This window comes from Quercus robur, chromosome 1 (assembly GCF_932294415.1).
Source record: "Quercus robur chromosome 1, dhQueRobu3.1, whole genome shotgun sequence".
Taxonomy (NCBI): Eukaryota; Viridiplantae; Streptophyta; class Magnoliopsida; order Fagales; family Fagaceae; genus Quercus; species Quercus robur.
In genome coordinates, this window is record NC_065534.1 from 36,520,622 (window position 1) to 36,545,005 (window position 24,384).

At 40.0% G+C, this 24,384-nt stretch overlaps 1 pseudogene; it reads right to left on the reverse strand.

Moving 5' to 3' along the window:
• Window positions 1-23,222, reverse strand: part of LOC126688499 (GDSL esterase/lipase EXL3-like) — a 31,742-nt pseudogene extending 8,520 nt beyond the window's left edge.
• Between the last annotated feature and the right edge of the window lie 1,162 nt (window positions 23,223-24,384).

The following is a 24,384-nucleotide window of genomic DNA, read 5'->3' on the forward strand; positions in this document are numbered from 1 at the left end:
CACAGGGCCCTCACTCAAGGATATTAGTTACCAAGTATGAAAAATGAAGCACAAGAATATGTAAGGAAGTGTGACCAATGTCAGAAATTTACTCCAAACATTCATCAGCTAGGGGGTATCCTCAATCCTCTGTCTAGTCCCGAGCCTTTTGCTCAATGGGGCTTAGATATTGTAGAGCCCTTCCCTAAGGCAGTAGGAAATAGGAGATGGCTTTTGGTTGGCACTGACTACTTCACCAAGTGAGTTGAAGTTGAGTCACTAGCAAATATTAGGGATGTGGATGCCAAGAGGTTTATGTAGAAAAATATTGTCACTTGATTTGGGATTCCTCATAACCTCATCTCGGACAACGGGCTTCACTTTGATAGCAAAACTTTCAGGAGGTATTGTTTTGAATTAGGTATTAAGAATAGGTATTCAACTCTGGCTTATCCTCAGAGGAATGGACAGGCTGAGGCTGTCAATAAGGTCATAGTGAATGGGCTTAAGAAAAGGTTGGATGATACAAAGGGTAAATGGGTGGAAGAGTTGCCACATTTTCTCTGGACATATCAGAATACCCCTCGTAGGTCAACAGGGGAAATACCATTTTCAATGACTTATAGGGCCGAGACTGTAATTCCTCTGGAGATTGGATTCCCAACGCTGATAACAAGCTTGTTCACTCCAAACAGTAATGACAGCTTATTAGATAAAAAATTGGATTTGATTGAAGAGCGAAGAGAAAATGCCATGGTTCAGTTATCATATTATCAACAAAAGCTCAAACTGGGGTATGACTTAAGTGTGAGGTTAAGACCGTTAGCACCTACAGACTTAGTATAAAGAAAGGTTGTGGGTCTTGCAAAAAACCCAACATGGGGAAAGTTAGGGCCCAATTGGGAAGGGCCATACCGTATCACCTTGGTAGCTGGTATAGGTGCTTATTTCCTAGAAGATTTAGATGAAAATGTCATACCACGTCCTTAGAATGTAAACAACCTACAAAGGTACTATTATTAATGAAAGGCAGCTCTGCTATGTTTTTATTTCTGACATTATGTGTTACATTTATTACTTGTTTGAATATTAAACAAAACCTCAATCATGTTTGGCTCCTCAGACCATATACCTTGGGTAAATTAATATTCTTGATTACTTGTTTGAGTATTGAACAAAACCTCAGTCATGGCTGGTTCCTTGGACCACATATCTTGGATAAATTAGTATTCCTTATTATTTGTTTGAATATTAAATAGAACCTGGGTCATGTTTGGTTCCTCAGACTACATATCTTGGGCAAATTAGTGCTCTTCATTACTTGTTTGAATATTAAACAGAACCTTGGTCATGCCTGGCTCCTCGAACCACATACCTTGGGTAAATTAATATTCTTGATTACTTGTTTGAGTATTGAACAGAACCTTGGTCATGCTTGGTTCCTCGGACCACATACTTTGGGTAAATTAGTAATCCTTATTATTTGTTTAAGTATTAAATAGAACCATGGTCATGTCTGTCTCCTCGAACCACATACCTTGGGTAAATTAATACCCCTAAAGCAAATATTTGTGTTAAACAGAACCTTGGTCATATTTGGCTCCTCGAACCATATACCTTGGGTAAATTAATGCTATTCAGTATCTCTCTAGATGTTAAACAGAACCTTAGTCATGTTTGGTTTCTCGGACTATAAACTATGGGTAAATTAACACCTACCACTGCTTTGACATACTGTTAAATGGATGAGCAGGTGACATTGTAAGTAAGTTCATGGTTTATCATTATGTGAGATTGAGAAGGAAAGCCCAAAGCACACATGGTCATATGAGCTGTTTGGTTCAAACATATAAGCTATGTTTTTGGAGTTAAAATTACTCTTTATTAAAGATTGTAGACTTGGAAGGTTCAGCATGTTTTGCTGTTGGTTGTGTAAACTGTAGCAACTATACTATCACTTGTACAGATAATTGTTGAAGTTAAGGATATAGGTAAATCTTAAGTTGAATGAAATTATATCTCATTTTTATATCAATTAAATGTAAGGTAAAGCGAAAGTTATGTTAGAATTTGCACAAGTACACAAGCATAAAAAAAAGCTCTTAATTGTCATTAAGTTAAGCCTTGGAAAAGGAAAAATAAGTACAAACTTTGCAAATGTAAAAAACAACTACATGAAAAAAAAAGTCTATAAACTTTAGCTTAAGCCCTATTCGATCTTTAGTGGAGGGTTGTCTTTTCCTGTGGCCTTGGTGGATTTGGCAGTTTCAGTTGCTATGGAGGCTGGACCTTTGCCCTTGGGATCCTCCTTGGCAAGTATAGGAAGGGTTGCTAGAACAATCTTTAGGCTCTAAGAGGCCTCTTTACCCGTAGAGGGGTCCTTGGGCACAGTTGGAGGCTTGGTGGCATCAGGGGCCACTCCTTTGGTTGTATCCTTCTCCCTTTTAGCTACCTCAATCTATTCTACCTCTTTAGAAGGACTATTGGAAGAAGGGAGGGCCTTGGTAGGGCTGTTCTTGCTAGGATCCATCTCCTTGGAGGCAATTTCAATTTCGGAGCTTGGAGGGCCTGATGCTCGGATTGCAGGGGGATAGTAGACATTCTTTGCTCTCTTAAGGGCAAAGGAGGCCTCAAACCCAACCTGGTTGAGGGCCTCGTTCCATACTTGGAGGCAGTAAGTTCTACACATCCTAGAGACTTCAGCCCTAAGAGCCTCCTTAGTTTTTGCCACCCCTACGTCGTAACCATCCTGCTCAGCCTTTTCTACAACTTTCTCTGCCTCTTCCAACTTCGTCTTCATGGTCCTTATCTGCTCCTTAGCTATAGATAACAGATCCTCAGTCAGGCAAAGCTGTTTGCACTGAGTCTCAACTTGCTTCTCGGCCACATGCAAGGCAGCGTCGGCACTCTTCCTCTCCCTGTCAGCCTTAGTCAATTGGTTATTAAGTTCTTGGATTCTCTTTTTGGCCAAGGGAAAGGCTTCCATAACAGCTATCCACCTGCTCTCCTCATCCTTCATTAGTTGGTGGGACTTGTTCACCAGCTCCTTAGCCATGTGCGCAGATTGAACAACCTATATAAAGGAAAATAAATGATAATAACATAATGGTTATACAAAGTAAGTGAAATATTGAGTAAAAAAAAAAAGAGATTGACGGGAGTGACGAGATTACGTCCCTTAGACGAAGCCAATGTTCATGACGAGGTCATCTTGATTGACGAAGAAACCAGTCATCACTGACGAGGACAGGAAAATCATTCATTAAAGCCAGTTAGTAACTTGGGCAGTTACAAAGCCAGCCAAGCAGACCGTTGGGAGTCTATTAAAAGCCCCATTATTGGGCGGGAGGCCTTACTAAGAAAGGCATTTACATCACAACGGCTAGCAACCAAAACCACATATATAAAGCCCTCACATTGTCAACAAAAGGTACATATTCACACTCTAAGAAAGCACCCATTATTGTCTTGTTCCTCCATTTTCATTTCACAAAGTGCTTTTTTGTTCTAACTTTGGCATCGGAGGCGTTATGGCAGGCACCACACCGATGACCCTCATAGAGGATACATTCGCGCTGACAAGAAGTTCCATCTGCCCACCTCGACTGACGAATTCACGCTTCATCAGTTTGGCGCTATCTGTGGGAAACGACATTTTCAAATTCATATTTGAGAACATAGTTTCCATCAACCTTTTACATTCAGATGGAACCCAATCCAGATTCCGTAGCCTTGGCCCACCAAGTTCAAGCCCTTGAGCCACCATTGAAGAACTCATCAAGCAAAACCAGGAAATGAAGCTACGACTCCAACAGGTCCAACAGGAAGAGAATAGGTCCAAAGATAACCCGGAGGGAGAAGGGGATAGCCATAGGAAGAGTACCCATCAGAGGCCAACCACTCCGGACGAGCAGAATTCAGATCTCCTTCGAGAAATGAGGAAGGAGATGGACGAATTGAGGAACGCCATTAAGGAGAAGACGGATCGAAGCGTAGATAGGATGGTAAGGGCCATAGATTCGCCTTTCACCACGGCGGTGCTTGAATGCCCTACACTTTCGAAGTTTCGCTTACCTCAACTTGAGCCGTTCGACGGACTCAAAGACCCTCAGGATCATCTTAATACCTTCAAGACGACTCTAGGTCTTCAACATCCACCTGACGTGATACTGTGTCATTCCTTTCCCACCACTCTCAAAAGAGTTGCAAGAGAATGGTTCACAAAGTTGTCGACTTCGTCCGTAGACAACTTCAAGCAGTTGAGCAATGGCTTCTTGCGCCATTTCATAGGGGGCCAACGTCCAAAGAGGCCGGCAGACCACTTACTCACCATTAGATAGGGAGAGAAGGAAACTCTAAGGTTGTACGCCAAACGCTTCACCCGGGAGACTCTAGAGGTAGACGAAGCAGATGACAAGGTGCAGTTAACGACCTTCAAAGCAGGACTGAGGTCCAGAGATCTCGTGGCCTCCCTCACAAAGAATCCACCAAAGATGATGGCAGAAATGCTCCTAAAAGCACAGAAGTACATGAATACTGAAGATGCTTTAGTAGTCATAAAGGATGCAAAGAGGCCAGGAGACAAGGCAAAGAAAGAAGACGACCGTAGGGGTCAAAAGAGAGAGTGCCCAGACCGTTGGAACAATGACGAGAATAGGAGGAAAGATGACAAAGTCCTCGGACGGTAAGATTTACTCCTTTGGTTATGCCTCTTGACAAAATTTTAACGCAGATTAAGGATGAGCATTATCTCAAATGGCCCAGACCATTGCACTCATCCCCTAATGTCCGTGACAAGAACAAGTACTGCCGGTTCCACAAAGATCACGGCCACAACACGGAAGATTGCAGAGACCTAAAGGAGCAGATAGAGGAGTTGATACGGAAAGGGAAATTACAGAAATATGTGAAGAAGGGAGAATATAATAAGTTCAGGGACGATAATAAGAACCAGCATGGGTCCTCTTCTCGGGATGACGACCGCCTGTCCTAACCTCCATACAAGGTGATCGGGGAGATAAAGACGATTACAGGAGGGCCATTTTCAGGAGGATCATTGAAATCCCTCAAGAAGGCATACCAGAGGCAGGTAAATAGTGTTCACACCATACCTCTGTCTAAGCAACGACGAACAGACCGGGACATGTCCTTCAATGAAGGAGACACCAAGGGAGTGAAGCAGCCCCACAATGATCCTTTGGTCATAATGTTGAATATAGAAGGATTCAATACCAAGAGGATCCTTGTCGACAACGGTAGCTCCGCAAACATCATCTACTTCCCTGCCTTCCAATAGCTGAGGCTAGATCCAAGGAGACTGTGCCCATTTGACTCTCCCTTCGTCAGCTTCAGCGGAGACAGGGTATACCCCAAGGGCATAGTGACATTGACAGTGACGGTGGGGGCCTACCCGGTGCAGTTGACCTGTCAACTAGACTTCCTAGTAATGGACTGCCCCTCATCCTACAATGTTATCATTGGCAGGCCCACACTCAACAAATGGAAAGCGGCCACGTCCACCTACTGTTTGAAGGTGAAATTCCCAACAGATAACGGTGTCGGTGAAGTAAAAGGAGATCAAGTCCTGGCCAGAGAATGTTATCAAGCCGTCCTAGCTACAAAGGAGAACCACACATGGATGATCAAAGAAATGGAAGCCCTGGAAATAATGGAACTGGCTGAAGGAGAAGCGAAAAGGATGACAAAGATAGGGACGACGCTAAGCCCTAAGATGAGAACAAGGCTTATCCAATTCCTTAAGGAGAATATAGATGTCTTCGCATGGAGCCACGAGGACATGCCGGGCATAGCTCCAGAAGTCATCCAGCATCGGTTGAATGTGGATCTGGAGCGGAAACCCGTCCATCAAAAGTGAAGAGTCTTCGCCCCAGAATGAGATCAAGCAGTTACAGACGAAGTTACCAAACTATTGGTAGTAGGGTTCATCCAGGAAGTGTACTATCCTGAATGGCTCGCAAACGTCGTCCTAGTAAAGAAAGCAAGTGGAAAATGGAGGATGTGTGTAGACTTCACAGACCTAAACAAGGCGTACCCAAAGGACAGCTTCCCTCTACCGAGAATAGACCAGCTTGTGGACTCTACAGCCGGGCACAAATTACTGACGTTCATGGACGCTTTTTCGGGATATAACCAGATAAGGATGGCTGAGGAAAATCAGGAGAAGACTGCCTTCATCACGAGTCAAGGACTCTACTGTTACAAGGTCATGCCTTTTGGATTAAAAAATGCCGAAGCTACATATTAGAGGTTGGTGAACAAAATGTTCGGCCAACAAATTGGAAGGAACATGGAAGTATACGTGGCTGATATGCTCGTCAAGAGTAAGGAAGAGCTCACACATCTGGACGACCTGAAGGAGACGTTTGCCACCCTCAAAAAATACCATATGAGGTTGAATCCAAGTAAGTGCGTTTTTGGGGTAGCTTCAGGGAAGTTCCTGGGATTCATGGTGTCCCAAAGAGGAATAGAAGCAAACCCAGAGAAAGTGCGAGCTATAATCAACATGGCATCACCTAGGACCGTCAAGGAAGTTCAGAAACTCATAGGAAGGATAGTAGCTTTAAACAGGTTCGTCTCCAGAGCTACAAACAAGTGCCTACCCTTTTTCAAGACCTTGAAGCAGGCTTTCGCTTGGATTGATGAATGTGAAGTAGCGTTCCAAGAACTAAAACGTTACCTGAGTAGTCCACCCCTCTTAAGCCCGTCTAAAGAAGGGGCAGACCTATACTTATACCTGGCAGTGTCAGCTTCAGCAGTGAGTGCAGCCTTAATTAGAGAAGAAGGCACGAAGCAGCTCCCAGTTTACTACATCAGCCGGGCCTTCCAAGGGGCTGAGTCTAGGTATCCACGGATTGAAAAGATCGCGTTTGCATTAATAGTAGCCTTGCGTAAGCTAAGGCAATACTTTCAGGCAAACCCTATCCTTGTAATGACGAACCAACCTGAGGCAGCTGGAAGAATAGTCCAGTGGGCAATTGAACTTAGTCAATTTGGCATCAAGTACCATCCCAGAACAGCAATCAAGGCGCAAGCTTTGGCAGACTTCATTGCAGAATTCACCCTTCCGGATGAAGACAGCCTTATCGACATAGTTGAGAGATGGACGATACAAACTGATGGTTCGTCAGCCCAAATGAGGGGGGGAGTAGGGGTCGTTATAACCACCCCCGACGGAGAGACGCTCAAATATGGGGTTCAACTAAAATTTCCGGTTACCAACAACGAAGCTGAATACGAGGGGATACTGATGGGATTGAGGCTTGGTAAGGCACTTGGAGCTAAAAACCTATTAATCCAAAATGATTCAACGCTGGTAATTGGGCAGATCAGAGGGGAGTACGAAGCGAAGGAAGAGAGGATGCAGAAATACCTCAGGCTGACGAAACATTTGACTCAGGAGTTCGATACAGTGGAGTTCGTGCAGATCCCAAGAAGTTAGAATATGGGGGCAGACGGAGTCTCGAAGCTAGTATCGTCAGAAAAAGGGGAGATTAACATGGATTTGGCGATGGAAGTCCAGAAACACCCCAGTATTGAAAAGGTCCCAACATTTTCCATCCAGAGCGCAAACGGCTGGATGACACCCATAATGTCTTTCCTCCAGGACGGGCTCCTCCCTCAAAACACAGAATGAGATCAAGAAGAGGGCGTCCAGGTTCACAATCCTTAATGACGCCTTATACAAGAGAGGCTTCTACTTGCCTTACTTGAAGTGTGTTGACGAAGAAGAAGCTAGATACATACTGAAAGAGATCCATGCAGGAGTTTGCGGCAACCATGCCGGCCCTAGATCCCTGATAAACAAGGTAATACGAACAGGTTATTTCTGGCCGACTATGCAGGTGGACGCTGTCAAAATCGTCAAGAGGTGTGACAAGTGCCAGCGATATGGGAATGTACAACGGCTTCCAGCAGAGAAATTGACGATGATATCCTCCCCGTGGCCATTTGCAAAATGGGGGATCGACATCGTCAGCCCACTATCCCAAGGTAAAGGTCAGGTAAAATTCTTGCTAGTTACTATTGATTACTTCACAAAATGGGTTGAAGCAGAGGCTTTAGCAACAATCACCGAGGCAAGAATCCGGAGTTTTGTGTGGAAGAATATAATCTGCAGGTTCGAGATTCCCTCGACGATTATATCAGATAATGGGAGGTAGTTCAACAGCCAAGGTTTCAGAGACTTCTGCTCAAACCTTGGAATCAAGAATCAGTTCTTGTCCCTAGGGCATCCCAGGCAAACGGACAGACGGAGGTAACGAATCGGACGCTGCTCAAGATTATCAAAACCAAGCTAGACGATGCGAAGAGTGCCTGGCCAGAAGAATTACCTAATGTCTTGTGGGCTTACAGAACCACGGCAAGAACCCTAACAGGAGAAACCCCCTTCAAACTCACCTATGGCACTGAAACAGTAATTCCGGTTGAAGTAGGAGTAACAAGCGTCAGACGAGGGACGTTCAATGAAGAGTGCAATGACGATGAACTACGACTCAACCTGGATTGTCTGGACGAAGCAAGAGACATAGCCTCCAAGAAGATGACGAAGTACCGGCTGAAGATGGCCGAATACTACAATAATTTGGGTTAAATTCAGACGACTGGACATAGGAGGCCTCGTCCTGCGCAAGACCACCACAGCAACTAAAAACCCTATCCAAGGAAAGCTGGGTCCCACATAGGAAGGACCCTACTGAGCCATTCACTACTCAAGACAAGGCAGTTACCACCTAGAAACCATGGACAGACAAAGACTCCCCCGACCATGGAACATTGAGCATTTAAAGAAGTACCACTAATAGTTGTAACAAAAAAATTTACTCATCCTTGAGATTAATAAAAGAGTTATTCATCTAATGCCTTTGTGTAAGCAGGTCTAGTTAATCGTATGACATGCAATGACGAAGTAACAAGATTCCGCGTTGACGGATGTAAGTTACTGACGATACTTATAAAGATTGAAGGCCACAGAATGGCTAAGTAACAAGATTCCGCCATGACGGATGTAAGTTACTAACAAAGCCACAAGCCTGACAAAACCCCTTAAATGGATATAGGCCAAGTAACAAGATTCCGCCTTGACGGATGTAAGTTACTGACGAATCCATAAAAGAAAATCCCTTAAATGGGTATTGGTCAAGTAACAAGATTCTGTCTTGACGGATGTAAGTTACTGACGAATCCATAAACCTAACAAAACCCCTTAAATGGGTATAGGCCAAGTAACAAGATTCCGCCTTGACGGATGTAAGTTACTAACGCAGGCAGAATCTTTTGGCAGGCATAAGTACCGACGAATCCATACCAAAAAAAAAAAAAACAAACAAACAAACAAACAAACAAAAGGAAAAATGGATAAGAACCTTGCAACAAATTAAAACAAAACTCAAGCCGTACTCAAGCCTCTCGGTAGGATGGAGAGTTGCAGACTAAGTATCGAATCAATGACGAAAGGAGGGAAAGGGTCATAGTTAAAATTTTTTGCTAAAGGCAAGATACGGAAGAGTTCAAAACACTTCAAACATGTCAGGTACCAACAAAGTACGATCATATAAGTAGGTAAGTGTGAAATCATATAATCAATTAAAGCCCAAAAATAGGGGGCAATTATACTCGTTCTTTCAAAAGACCCATAAACACTGGGCCAAGAAACATTGTTCCCAAAATAGATTTTAAAAAAACTGCTAACCAAAAGCCCAAAACATAACAGGCACATACAATGGATAAAATTTTTTCACAAGTGTTAGGTCCGGGCGTCAGTGGGAGCGTCAACAATAAGATCGTCAATGGCAGGGGCGTCACCAAGTGGAGCGTTATCATCAAGAGTCTTCTCAGGGGCATCACCTTCAGGGGCCGAAGATTGGGCAGCCTCGTCCATCGCCATCTCTTGATCCACCGCTTCAAGGTCTAGGTTCGGCAAGTCAACTCCAGTAGGGTGCTTGACGAGGTACCTCCGCAGAAGCTCGAATCCCTTGAAATACCAACTGAAGAGCACCGTGGTGTACTCCTCAGTTTGCTGGAAGGCTTCGATGGACCTAGCAGCAATGGTCTTGAGTTTTTCTTTGGCCACCTGAAGCTGGTCATCCTTCTCCAAGTTTAACTGACGCTCAACCCTAAGATCAGCATTCAAGGCCTTGACGTTTTCTTTCAAAGTGGTAGCTTCTTCCATTGAATCGATAAGCTTCTTCTTCAACGTGGAGTTCTCCTTCTCTAAAGCCTCCATCTTGGATGCCAGAGATGCCACCTCAGCCTCTTGAGTAAGACACTCTGAAGCAAGGTGAAGACTCTCTCCCAACACCTGATGAAGGAAACTAAGTCTGTCAGTAAAAAAAAAAAAAAAATAGAAGGGGAACAAAGAGAATGCAGAAGTGTTTTTATCTGGACGATCCTGTGCACGTGTTGGCTCGCAACTTCGTTGAGTGGCACTCCGGAAAAGATCTTGAGGTCCTCAGCATTCACAACACCGTGTGCCCGCTCCACGGCCACACCCTCGTCATCCCAGACGGACGAACCAACTTTCTCCTTCTCCTTCTCCTTACCCGACACTCGTTGCCTTTTGGAAGAAGGGGTACGGATTTCCTCAATCGAGGTAGCCAGAGAAGCAGTCCGTACGTTCTCAACTCCAGAGACTATAGGAGTGGCGTCTGTAGCTGGGAGAACGGACGGACCCTTCCCCGTGACACGGACCCCCTTCTTCCCAATATTCGCCAAAGGTTCGTCCTTCTTGGACCCCATCTTAGCATACATGTCCTTGTTAAACCTGGTCGTCATCTCTACAAAAAAAAAAAATAATAAATAAAAATAAAAAACCTTAGAAATCCAAGTACACATGAGAAAATCAATACTGACGAAGTCAATACTTACTCTTCTTTTCCTCAATATTGATGCTGCGCAAGACGTAGGGAGATGGGTCCGGGCCTAAGCAGTAGAATGCAAGTGTCCGCAGGTCCACAAGGTCCTCCCAACTTTCAATCAAATTGGCGTATTCTATCGCCTTTTCAACACGACCCTAGTACTTGCTTTTTAACTTGGGGCGTCTTTTAACTGCCAAAAGAAATGACCAAAGGGGTTAGGGACGACCACATAAGCAAGATGAAGATTAACAGACGAGGAGAAATATTGACGCACCTAAGTTTGAGGTTCCCCACCGACGGAGCAACCTTGGGATATCACCCCAAGCCTCGCTAGAAGGGGTCTCAAAATCGTCCCCGGACATGAAAAAGAAACGGGACTTCCAATACCTGAATGACGAGGCTAAACCCTTGACGATTCTAGTCCTCCTCGCCCAAAGGACTAGCTCATAATACCCATACTCTTTTGACTCTTTCAGACGGTAAAGGTAGACGAGCTCACTCACCTTGATCATGTCCTCATTAGCAGCCAACCATATCTCCATACAGTTGATCACTATCCTCTATGAATTGGGCATAAGTTGCCCGGGAGCAATACCAAAGTAACCTAAAAGCTCCATCACCAACGAATGGATGGGTAACCTAAGCCCACAAGTGAAAGCAACCTTGTAGAAGCATACCTCACCGGGGAAAAAGTGGCAGGCCCAATCCTCACTACTGGGCTGACGAACCCGAACCCGCTCAGGAAACTGAAATCTATCCTTGAACCTAGCCACAGTATCCGCGTCCAGCCCACACGCCTCCCCAAGGGCGTAAAAAGCCCTAACTGGACGAGGGACAGAGACGGCTGTGTCACCCTCCACTGGGCCTTCGCTGGACGACAACCCAGTTTCAAGTTCGCTAGATCTCACCTCCGACATCCCTTTCGTTTCATCCTCAAACCAAGCAAGTGACTGGCCTAATACTGGAGATAGCTCCCCTAAAACTACACTCAACCCACAACCTTCGAAAATAAAATCCCCAACCGAAGGAAGAAAGTCACTGGAAACACCCAAAGCCGCCCCTAAGCGAGCGAAAAAGAAAGAGATCGAGGGGCAAGCTACCCTAACCTCAGAAGAACTGACCATGAAAAGGGGAATAAAGTCCTAAAAACCCGAAAATCAAACACAACAACAAAAGCGAAGGGCAAAGGAATAATCAGGAACTCATAAAAGATTATAAAGGAAAGGGGAACGGAAGAGGAAGAAAAGAGGAGCGTACCTTGAAAACAAACGATTGAAGCTTGAAAAATTTGAAGAAAAATGCCACCGGAGCAGGGTCGGAACGGTTGTAGGAATAAACGGGAAAAATGAAATTCAGAGCAAATGATTAAAGTGAAAGAAAAGAAAGTTTTGAAACCAAGACCCAAGGAAATTGAAAAATAGCGGGAAACCCAAGGGTCATGCCATTAACGCCCTCAATTAGCATGCGCCACGTGGACACATTGCGTACTGCGTCGCCACTACACATTAAATTCGGAACAGAACCCTAAGAGTCACAGACAGCTCAGGAAAACTTTTCATCTTCTATGGTCTTCATGACACGTCGCAGACGACCACAGAACCTGGGGGGCAACTGACGGGAGTGACGAGATTACGTCCCCTAGACGAAACCAACGTTCATGACGAGGTCATCTTGATTGACGAAGAAACCAGTCATCACTGACGAGGGCAAGAAAATCATTCATTAAAGTCAGCCAGTAACTTGGGCAGTTACAAAGCCAGCCAAGCAGACTGTTGGGAGTCTATTAAAAGCCCCATTATTGGGCGGGAGGCGTTACTAAGAAAGGCATTTACATCACAACGGCTAGCAACCAAAACAACATATATAAGGCCCTCACATTGTCAACAGAAGGTACATATTCACACTCTAAGAAAGCACCCATTATTATCTTGTTCCTCCATTTTCATTTCACAAAGTGCTTTTCTGTTCTAACTTTGGCATCAGAGGCATTGTGGCAGGCACCACACTGGTGACCCTCATAGAGGATACATTCGCGCTGACAAGAAGTTCCATCTGCCCACCTCGACTGACGAATTCACGTAGCAGTGTGTTGAGGTCTAAAAAGGATCATAGTAAAGGAGGCCCAACGGAATGAGTCAGGCCCAAAAGGAAAAAATCAAGCTAAGTCCAAAGCAGCAGATGCAGGGGAACCACGAAGGAATAAAAAGGGCCCGGGAGACTTGAAGCCCAGACGAAGAAGCATCCAGAAGAAAAAAAGAAAACCACGACAGGGGATAAGAAGTCAGGATCCTCAGCAACCATCAAGAGGCGCGGATCCTTTCAGGCACAAAGTCAAAGGAAGACTAGGACAGCTCGAAAGAAAAAGACAGAAGAAGAAAATAAGAAACAAAGTAACAGAACACGAGCGCCAGTAAAACCCAGCGACCTCTTATGGCACAGACAAAAAAAAAAACCTCGGGGAACCAGAACAGAGAAACACAAAAGAAAGAATGATAACAAGCGGCTTTCAAGTTGGCAGAACAGGATTCCGCCCATATGGGAAAGAAGAGGGAAAAGTGGAACTGCCAAAATGGTGATGCCGAGAAGGGCATACCTCAGCACATCCCAAAGAAGGTGGCCAACCAGGGACTTTCAAAAGAATCAGAGCTGAAAGAAGGAAAGAATGAGAAAAACAGGAAATGGGACTTACCGAGTGATAGGCACGGAACATGGCTCTATTCACAAGAAGGCAAAACTGGGGAACCAACGGTTCCCCGGGAAGAGCAGAACTCCATTATAAAAGGAAAGGATGGGTTGCGAAGAAAAAAGGGGCAGAGAAAAAAAGAAGAGATTTTCTAGAGAAAAACTATCAGTCAATCTGTGGTGAAGAGAAATAAAACACTAAGGGAAAGACGAATATTGCTTCCCGGTATCCTGTAAAAGCCACTATTGCACATACTCGGATTCAAAGAGAATCAAACTTTGCAAGTTTTGAAGGCTGAAATAGCCACTCAAGACTGTAATTTTTGAGCTTGATTGAACCTTGTATCACGTCCTAGTGAGCTTTCTGTAACTTAACAAACAACGTATTAATGAAATATGTCTCATTAATCCCAGGATCCCTTTAACGTTAACTTTTGCACCACTTTGCTAATCCTGCTTCTTTCCTTTTGAATTTATCTTGTTGTTTTGGCATTTTTTATATACGAATATCCTTGCTTGTCATTTTTCTTTTATTGTCAGGAGCATCCCCTGTATGCTACTTGACTCTTAAACAGCCTTTTAGCTGCGGTGAGTCAAGGCTCGGTTCACCAAACCTCTTATTTAAGCCCGGGATCCTTGGGCCTGAGTGTTACAGAAAAGTCACTCTCACACAGTGCAAGGTCCCTCTTCAGATTAAGAAATACTTCGTGTCTCTTCATGGACTTGAGATCAGCCATGTCCCCAAGCAGCAAAATGGCCTGCTCCTTGGCGTTGGTCACATACCCGGCCTTCCCATGCTAGAAGTCCCTTATAGAAGTATTTATTGGAAGAGGGGCTCCGTCCAACGCTAAGGGGTGGTTCCAGGCTGGCACCTTAACTTGGCGGTTATGCCCCCTCTCCACCATGGATCCTTCACTTGAGGACCTTATGTGAGCAGTTTTAGCTACTTAGGCCCCCTTTTGGGGTTCAGCTTCCTTGGATGGAAGGTCCTTTCCTTCCTCCATCACCTCTTTACACTTTTGATCCCTTTTCATCTTCTTATCAGTAGGATTGGGTTGGGGAGCCTGAGTATTTGGAGGGGTGGAAGGCTTGGTCTAGATTGCCTTTTCGGGCACATTGCCTCCTACGTGGGACTCCGGCAAGTCTAGAAGGCTTGACCCAGTCTTGTGTTGTAACACTATCACGTTAGGAATGGTTAAAGCTTCCTGGGTGTGGCTTACTTCGGCTAGGAGAAGGTGGCTAAAATCACCAGCTGGAGATTCTAGGGATTAGGGCTGGTTGAAGACCTCGAAGTCGTCCTCAAAGTCTGAGACTTCGACCACTTCTTCTTCTTCTTCTTCCTTGATTGCTGGTTGAGAAGGAGTTGCTTCTTCCTCTGTTGTGTATCGAAAGGGTAGTTCTACCTGCTGTACACCTTCCGGAGCAATACCTGGGTTAAGAAAACCCGGTACGATGACGTTGATCAAGTATAGGCGGCGGTCTTTCGCTTTGATCATGTACTTGGGTGCCTATAAGCTGGATGACAGAGGATTGTAGCCGTGGATGAGATGGGCTACTCTTAATTGCTCGTCTGTGTTGACAAATATCTCAGCCTTGAGTATTTTTATCAAGTTTGGCTCGTTGACAAGGTTAAAGTTCGGGATAGCAGAGTATTTATCTATAGGTTCATCAGAAGCAAAAATATTGTCATAAAACAGCGCATATAATATAAAAACTAAATTACAAGTATGAATAGAAAGAGTGAGCAAAGGAAATGTTAGTAAGAAAAAAGGGTATTGTTAGAATAATAAACCTAGGCCTAAATACCCCACCTAGTGTCCCTTCTTTGGTCAGACAGTGAAGCCCATCATGCCACTCCCTTGAGATGATTAGATGGTCCTTATTCATACCATTATTGGACTCAGGGAGACACGATATGAATCTAACCTCAAGAACTCTAGTTTTTAAGTAATACCCTTGCCCTGTTAGTTTATGACGATTGTAAACCCAATCAACTTCGTGATGGGTGAGGGTCACACCTATCTTCTCATTGAGGGCATCTACACTACCTAAAATCCTAAACATATTGGGGATGCATTGGGTGGGGGAGAGCCTGTAAGCAATTAAGTTATCCCTAGTTACTCTACCTGTAGGGATTCTCATCCCTCTTTCTAGAAAGGCGATCATAGAAATTACTACTTCTCCCTTCTACCTCATAGCGTGCCATTTCCCCTATTTACAATACCTAATGGAAACCCCTAGTGGGATTTAGTATTGAGCTTTAAAGCTCTCTATACCCTCTGGGGTGTCCACTAGGTAAGAAAATCTACCCATGTGAAAGAAAAACTAAAGGTAGTAGAGAGACGAGGTGAAGTTAGGGGGGCTGAGGAAGGAAGGGCTCTAAATAAAAGAAACAGAAGAGAAGATGAGAAGAAGAAAGTACTGAAAACAACTTATGGAAGGGAAGAAGGGCTCCTCAGACTAGTTCTTGAGATTTAAGAGTGCAAAAGGTGAAGCAAATGAAGTCTTTAGGTAATATATGTATAAGGGGGAAAAGCAAGCGGGAGAATTCCTGCTCAAGTCCTCATAAAATCTTCAACCGTTGAATCTCCATCGCACCGTAAAACGTGGGGAACACAGAGCTGCAGAAATTAAATGCAAGCGCATCCCACATGCTGAAACGTTAGGAGTGTGCTTCTAGGCAGTTGAAAAGACACCTACACAAACATAGGTGATGTAAGAGAAAAGCAAAATAATTGTTATAATATCGAAATCCTCCTTTTTTCTGAGAAGCAAAAGAAGAGAATTTTGAGGGGCTATTGTAGGGAAGAAAGGCCCAAGAATGTATACTGGGCCGTAGGCCTTGTCCGAGGACATTTAGTAGTCCGAGGACAAGTAGATGTTAATGAAGAAGTACAAGTCAGTGAATTATAGAAGGATTCTGGTCATGAGGGTTTAGGAAGGTAGTTAGAGGAGAAATGCCTTTTTGACTTAATAGAGTAGAAGTCAGTAGGGTTGACCTGCCGTTAAGAGCAATACTTAGGGCAATTCTACTGATAAGGATAAACATTAGGAGAGAATAGGACAAAGGGAAGCTAAGAAATATCTAAAATAAAGTTGCTACCACCGCATTAAATGCTCTGTAGTTAACTCTCTGGCCGCATTAATGTGGAGGTAATACCTGAACAGTGATATTCAGCCTTACAGCTGCCCCCAAAGACTTCAGAAAGGTGATGATGGGACAAGGATCAAAGAAAGCAACTTGCCATACACGTGGAGGGTGGAGATGAGGCAAAACAGGGTAATATAAGGAAGAAAGACCCCATTACAGGAGGGGTAGCTGAGAATCCATAGAAAAAACACTGTAGCAACGAGAACTAAAATTGTAAAAAAGTTTAAGAGAAATATATACAAGAACTATTCTTCTCAGACTTCGAGGAAGATTTTCTTTGAAGCAAACCGATTTATCTTTGTTTTCTTGTAATCTTTAACTCATGATGATTGTTATCCAACTCATTGAAGTCTAGTTTCAAGCCCACTTTCTACAAATTCATTGCATTGGGCTCTTTGGACCTTAATCCATTTGTCTTTTGGGTTCAAGATCCAAAACCTGCCCCTACAGAATTATTTATCAAAAGAATTGTGACTTTATCACAAAGTAAGGTAATTAGACTTTCCTTCAAAAGTTTGTAGGTCTAATGACTCTAATCACAATTTATCACACCATTATTTCTATTAATTTTGTTGTATCTATCCAATATTCAGCTATTAAATAAAAAATCTTCATAGACTACTAATAATTTCATTAATAATATTTATTTATTTATCAAAAAATTTAAATAATAGATTTCACTAAAAATTATATTGTAAGTTGTTGTAACTATTTTAGTAAGAGAGATGCTACGTCTACAACATTTTTACAACAAATCATGGGTGGTTAGTTGTTATTGGTTCAAATTTAAAACTAACACTAAGATTACTTTTTTGCCCCAACAAAAACAACCAGTAACAACTTGCCACTTAGGATTTGTTGTAAAAATGTTGTAAAAATGTTGTAGACATAGCATTTCTCTTTTAGTAAGAGACCAAGACAGAAGTGTTGCGTAGACATTTACAAAACATTTTTCATATTAAATTGAGATTTTATTTACTTTAATTGGAAAATTACATTCAAATTATCCTTTAATCATTCAACAAAATATTGATTATTTACCAAATTAATGGGAAAGCAACGTTGACACTTCAAAGTCAAATTTTAAACTAACACGTAATTAACATTTTAATTAACTTGTTATTAATTATGTAAATACTATTACAATAAAAAGCTTTTAAAGTTATTATTAATTATTCATCATAATATTAATAAAGTAATAAATACCTACCATGAAAACGTGAGAGTACGGTTTATTTGTTTAGCAAAAAATTGAAAAAGAAAAAAAGTTTGTAAATTCCACGTGTTGGCTCCGTTTGTGTGTATTTGGGAATTTTTTTAAAAATAACTAGTCGCTAATCCGTGCTATGCACGGGAACCTACCTATTTGTGAGTAGACTAAAATAATTTTACAAAGCCTTAAATTGATTAAGAAACTACACCATTACATGATTTATTCTTCTATGACTTCAATTTGTGTTACAATTTGATGAAGAAACCATTACTTGAATGTGCAATGGCTTATAAAAAATTTGTCAGACAATTTCAGATACAACAAAAAATAACTCAAAAATTCAAATATTAAAACTTTTGAAAGACCAAAAAATATTAAAGAATCAAATGATTCACTGCTTAGAAATTATTGAAACCAAACAAAATATATATGACTGAAAAATAGAAAAATATAAGAAAAAGATTGGGTTACATTCAAAAGAATAATCCATGGCTATAGGTTTGCACCCCTATCATAAAATATCACATTAGTGAAGTAGAGAGATAATAATAATAATAATAATAATAATAATAACATCAATGTTTGAGTTTGAGTTTGAGTTTAAGTTGGACTTGTTAGAGAGATAGAGTTTCACTCCTTGTTAAGTTTGGATTAAACAAAAATAATTTTGTTTTAAAAAAAATGATGAGTTTGAGTTTAAGTTGGACTTGTTGGACTTGTTAATTTTATTTAATAAGTCTTAGGATACTCAGAATATCCTATGACAAAACCGAAAATTTAATGAAAAATATGGTATAAATAAACTAAAACAAATCCTCCAACAATTATAAAACCATAACCTAAATATAGAATATTAAATCTCTCATAATCTGAAAGAAAACAAAAAATAAAGTAAATAACAAAAGGGTACGATGAAACAAACTTGAGAATTGGTTACCTTTGTTTTACTTTTTAATTCTTACCTTTGAAATACAACTTTAAAAAAATTACAAAATCGAGCATTGTAAACAATCAAATCAACAGTTAAAAATATTTTAAGAAATAAATCTCTATCAAAACGTAAAAGTAAATAACATTATACTTTCAAATTTCACAATTTTAACAAAGTGACAAATCCTTCATACATTTTCAAACAGAACCACTTAGGAGAAACAAATGTAGTCAAATGTATTCAGTAAACTGTATCAATAGGATCAAGTTTCCAAATCTAAGTAATAGATGATAGAACCACTCAGATTTATTAAAAAAAAAATTATTAATATATACGAAAATTATAGCTTCTTCTAAACTATTTATTCATAACCAATTCAGATGCGAGCATAACAGTTAGTATTACCTAGATATTGTCTTCTCGTTCTTCTTCTAGCCATCCTTCAGAACCTTATCTCGGATTTGGTGTGGCGTCAACATATTTGAGTCACTGATCTCTTTTAAATTAGAACTGATTTCGGTTCCCTTGTCCAATACAGGGAACTTGGAATGAGTTTTTTTGCTTCCTAGATCTTCTAGTAACTTTTGTTGGACACGCTTTTGATTCTCTCATCTACTCTTTGCTATCCAGGCATATTGAAAAATTAATAACAGATAACAAGAAAAAATACTCAATATCAAAGCATCATAAATAAGGGGGTGGGAAATAATTGCATCAAGCATTTAAAAAAGAAAAAAAAAATCTATAGGGCTAAATCCACATTTGCATGTGTGTTTAACCATTGTCATTCCACAGTTGCCAAATTGCAATGAAATTTTCAATGTTAGACATGAAATCAATGTCTATGGAAATTTGGAAGCCCTACCAAAAAGGTAAGCATAAACAAAGAAACCAAGATTTTGAATAAGAAATTTAACAAAAACCAAGTGATCAAAGATACCCATTGACAAAAAAAAGATTTAATTATAATAATCACATATCAAAATTTGGATTTCCAAAAGACACGAATTCAAAATAACCATTTCCAAAAATACTCTCTGCTCCCTACGCTAATAGGAAATACCTGTTAACTTACTATTACATTAAGCGTAATAACGTGTTTTTTCTTTTTTAACTAAACATGAGGTATAAGTTTAATGGGTATTTATCCTACGTGGCATAACATGAAACATTTTAATAGACCATCAGCTTAACTGTTAGTATTATAACAGGGGGGCATTATTGAATCAATTTGGTTCCTTCCCTTTATATCTACAACTTTGTATCTTTCACTTTTAAAAATTTTGAAAAATGCAGCAAAAACATGCATGTGTAGAATTTGGTGAGAAGCAAAAAAAAAAAAAAAAAAAAAGAGCTTGTAATGTTGAATGCTCATAGGACCAAGACTAAATTGGTTTAAAATGTAAATTCAATGTTCAGCAAGCATTTGATTGTAATTTAAGCGGTTTATTTTTTTTATTTATAGTGAGAGGCTTTCAAACGGTGTTGTAGCAGTAAAAGTTAAAATTTTAAGATTACTGAAACAATGTATCGTGCGGGTTTTTTTAACTTAAAGCTGTAAATAATCTGCATATCAGTAATCATGAACATATATAAAACTGATTTAGGAGTAAGCATTGTTTTAAGAAAATAACTCACTCAGAAAAGATGGATTGTGGATAGGAATTTTGAAGCTAATGAAACAATCTATATGCTTGATCTGCCAAAAAAAAAAAAAAAAAGAGAGAGAAAATTAGAGGAGCAGTAAAGCGTGACTGGAGATATAGATGAGAGAAGCGGATGATAGATGGGTGAGGAAATACCATTTGATGTGAATGTCATAGGCAACAGAGTGACTGGAGATATAGATGAGAGAAGCGGATGATAGATGGGTGAGGAAATACCATTTGATGTGAATGTCATAGGCAACAGAGAAGATTATCATTTTTATATATGTGTGAAAAAAATTGTAAACTTTCTTTAATTGCTAAGATTAGCATTCCTTTTTTTTTTTTTTTTTTGAGGGGGGGGGGGGGGGGGAGGGGAGATAGATTAGCATTCCTAAGATAAGTATTTGAATTATAATAATAAAAAGGTCGCATCAAATACCAAGCATAAAATTTAAAATAAGAACAACAGTAAAAGCCTTAATATTGTTCACATTTATTTCTTTTCTAGTACAATTCCAGCAACAAATGAAGCATCAAATTAATAACCTTTCACACATTTTTTACTGTTTAGTTTCTAACAAAACCAAAAACTCAAACTTTGCTCATTCAATCAGTCCCCAATTGAACCAAAAACAAATTCCAATTTCCCTCATCATTCCCCCACTTAATCCTCCATTTTCTCAACAACCAATCAAAAACCTCATTGTTTCTAATTATGCAAACTGAATAATCCCTTGGGAAAGAAACAGAGATGGAAAGCAAGAGAGAAAGTGAGTTAGGGCAAGAAGGAAAGAACCAAACAAACAATATCAAAATCTGAAATCTACAAATCATAACAGAAAATCCCAAAACATCTAAGCAAATATCTAAATATATACCTATCCAACCAAAATACCCAAAAACTAAGTCATATTAAATACCCAGATATAAGAAAGGGGAAAAAAAATAACCGGTGGCAGTTTCAACGATCTGATGATGGTAGGTAAATGGCCTGAACGGAGTTAATGGCACTTAGATTTCTCTTCCTCAATCTCAATTCCTGTGTGTGCCTGTGGTTTCGGTGTTCTGAGTTTGGCGAGGGAACGGATGGCTGCGGAAAATCTGACAGTAATCGTGTTTTGCCTCTTTCTCTTCTCTGTTTCTCTCTCAGTGTCCCAGGCCTCATCGCCTCCCTCTATTTCCATCTCTGTGTGTATCGTATTTCTATCTCTCTTTCTCTGCTTCTTTCCCCATTTCCTCGTCGCCTTTCTCTCTCTTTCATCGCCTCTCTAGTTCGATCTGTGTGTATATGGAGGTGCAGCAAAGAATCGCAAGTTTGAGTCTGAATTTTGATTGGGAAATATGATTTGGGTTTTAGGGTCTGCGGTTTTTTTGTTTTGTGGATAAGCGGCGTGAAAGGGTGTCTTTTATAACGTTTTTTTTTTTTTAATGTTTTTTTTAAATATTGTGCTGACATGGAAATTTGTTGGAGCTTCAAAAGCTTCAGTTATATATATATATATATATATATTGATAAATAGTAAAAAAACTAAATAAATAAAAACTCAATCCCATTTTATAATCCATGTTAGTTCTAATAAATCTCTTTAAAAAAACACGAAAGATGACTATTGATTATTTATCATCAATAATCACCTAACTTTTTTATTGATACGGGTTCACAAATTTTTGTTTAAAAAACTAATTGCGTTTATGCCTTGTGGATGCACGTGACCCACTTGGATGAGAAATTATAAGGTTCTCATGGTGGACAAGTGACGTGGTCCACTATTCTACTAAAAGACTTTTACCTGTTTAAAATTGTTGAGTCATAATTCTTTTTTGAACAGAAACTGATTACCGACTCAGCAATTTTAAACAAATTGGAGTCTTTTAATGGAATGATGAACAAGTGACGTGATCCACCATGAGGACTATATAATTTCTCCACTTGGACATAGATTATGGATACCAAGCCTGTACTTTCCCCTCTTTTGGAATTAATGGTGCATTGATTATCATTTCACCGATTTTTGCATGTGAAATCTTAGAGTTTATGTTAGATTTAGTGAACAGTGAAAAAGTTTAAGTGGAAATTGAAGAATTGAACCCTAATATTTCTTTTGAAAAAACCAAAAATATATCATTCGATGTAAAAGTCATCAATGAATAGTCACAAAGTTAAACATGGAGTTTTGGAGTATACTTTTGAATCCTTATCTTACAACTAGTTGCCTATTGTCAAACCGTGATCAGGAAAATGGCGGTGAAAAAATAGCTTAGGAAAAGAGAAAATAAAAAAAAGTAACCTGCAGCGTGCAGGCAAGAGAATAGAAATAGCATCAAGACCATGAATGTCATGAGTGTGTGTCTGTGTGAGAGAGACGGATATAGTAACCTAGGAAATCTGAAGGGACCTTTCCATTTGAAAATCTTCCGGTTGGTATTCCTCCCTTGAAATCCCTCCCATATGGAAGAAAATTGCACTTTGCTATTGTTGTGATATCGTTGTTGGTGCCTTTATCAACAATGGAATCTCCAAACATAATGACTGCAAGAATTGTCTCGTTTCTTGGTATCTGAATGACAGCTTTTGAGGTGCACAAAATAGCAAAAACAAAAGAAAGAAAAAACAATGTGGTTGATGAGGAAAAACGTTTCAAATTTGAGTGAAGCATTGCTCTAGGCTTCTCTTTTGGGATTCTTCCAAAGTTTGAATTTAAATGGAAAGAATACAAGCAAATTATGAAATGTTGATCTTCAATGTTTCTTCCCCTCATTTTATAGTATCCAATCATAAAGCCAACTATTAATGTTATTTATTGCACAAAAAAATTGTTAGTCTAAAGGTACATCAAGTTTTTGAGTCCAAATCTTCCGTTTCATTCTCTGTGCTTTACTCTATACTCCACCAATAAAAATATGTGACATGTTCACCTATTTAATTAAATCCTATCATTATGTCCTTTTCTATTTCCATTACCCCAAATAAATAAAAACCAACACACCACCACCACCACCAATCTTTGATGTCGTCGATTGTCAATTCCATCAATGTCGTTGGTTACGGCCAACCAATTTGTAAGACCAATGTCGTAAATTTTGTAATACCTATAACACTACTCTTACATAATATTGCAACAATCTAATGTATATTAATTTCATCCCATTTGGTATTCCAAGTAACAACATTGACAATTCAAGTAAAAGAAAAACGTATATGGTGAAAATGATTGACAATGATGAAAGTAGTTTTTGTCTTACAATTATTGTCTCATGTCAAATTTTAAAGAATTTTTATTTTTTTTTGGTGATTGTATAGTTGTTATTTGAACCACAAAAATTTTCAATGGGCAAGAGGTTTGATCATTTTTTGTCTTGCAATTAAGGGATATTTTGGTCATTTTCTAGGTTTCGGGGGTATTTTGATAATTTTTTGGTTTTCGAGGTATTTTGGTCATTTTTTAGGTTTCAGAGTAATTATAGTCATTTTTTAAGTTTCGGGGGTATTTCGGTCATTTTCTTATGTTTATGGGGTATTTTGGTAATTTTAAGGTTTCGGGGGTATTTTGGTCATTTTATATGTTTCGAAGGTATTTTAGTCATTTTTTAGGTTTATGGGGTATTTTGGTAATTTTAAGGTTTTGGGGGTATTTTGGTCATTTTATAGATTTCAAGGGTATTTTGGGCATTTTTTAGATTCAGGGGGTATTTTGGTAAGTTTTAGGTTTCAAGAGTATTTTGGTTATTTTTTAAGTTTTGGGGGTATTTTGGTAATTTTAAGGTTTCGGAGGGTATTTTATCATTTTTAAGTTTAATGGATTATTTTGGTTATTTTTTACATTTTAGGGGTATTTCAGTTATTTTCTAGAAATTTAGATTTTATGTTGTCTATTTAAATTTTAGGAGGGGTTTTAGTGGGTTTA